This window comes from Symphalangus syndactylus, chromosome 12, assembly GCF_028878055.3.
Source record: "Symphalangus syndactylus isolate Jambi chromosome 12, NHGRI_mSymSyn1-v2.1_pri, whole genome shotgun sequence".
Classification (NCBI taxonomy): domain Eukaryota; kingdom Metazoa; phylum Chordata; class Mammalia; order Primates; family Hylobatidae; genus Symphalangus; species Symphalangus syndactylus.
This window is the reverse complement of record NC_072441.2, coordinates 93,227,072-93,227,644: the sequence shown is the minus strand read 5'-3', so window position 1 is coordinate 93,227,644 and position 573 is coordinate 93,227,072. Positions and strand designations below refer to the sequence as shown.

At 42.8% G+C, this 573-nt stretch overlaps 1 non-coding gene across 1 annotated transcript; it reads left to right on the top strand.

The window, feature by feature from the left end:
- The first annotated feature begins 215 nt into the window (after positions 1-215).
- LOC134734967 (U6 spliceosomal RNA) lies at positions 216-318 on the top strand. The gene has a single exon (XR_010117834.1). It is a non-coding gene; the product is annotated as a U6 spliceosomal RNA (small nuclear RNA).
- The last annotated feature ends 255 nt before the right edge of the window (positions 319-573 follow it).

The window sequence follows — 573 nt, the reverse complement described above, 5'->3', positions numbered from 1 at the left end:
CTAAACTTCTTCCCTAAACTGCACTGGGGTAGAATGAATGAAGGGATAAAGAGAGGCCAGGACTGTTACTCTAACAGAACTCTGTCTACATGGAGGCAAGCATCAGGAACAGTGATTACTCCTTGACTAACATTTTCTATTATTTCTTAATAGGTCATGTGTTTCCCTGCCTCTGTATCCTGTTTAACATCTATCCTATCTGAAATGCCCTTTCAGTGCTCATTTCAGCAGCACATTTACTAAAATTGGAAGGATACAGAGAAGATTAGCATGTCCCCTGTGCAAGGATGAAATGTCCTCTCAATCATCATCATTTATCTGAATTTCATGTGTCCTTAAAAACCAGGTGGAGTTTGACTTCCTCAGTGGAGTCTTCTCTGACCGCTGCTGTGGGTAAACTTTCCCTGTACCAAGAGCAATCTGCTCGGAGTCCCCATGGCAGTTCTCCAAAGCCTGATTGACACCAACATTACCCGCAGGAGAGTTTACTCGCAGCAAAACCTTGGCCTCACTCTTGGAGAATCTGATCAGATCTTGAGCGGAGTTTAAGAATCTGTATTTTTAAAAAGTCTC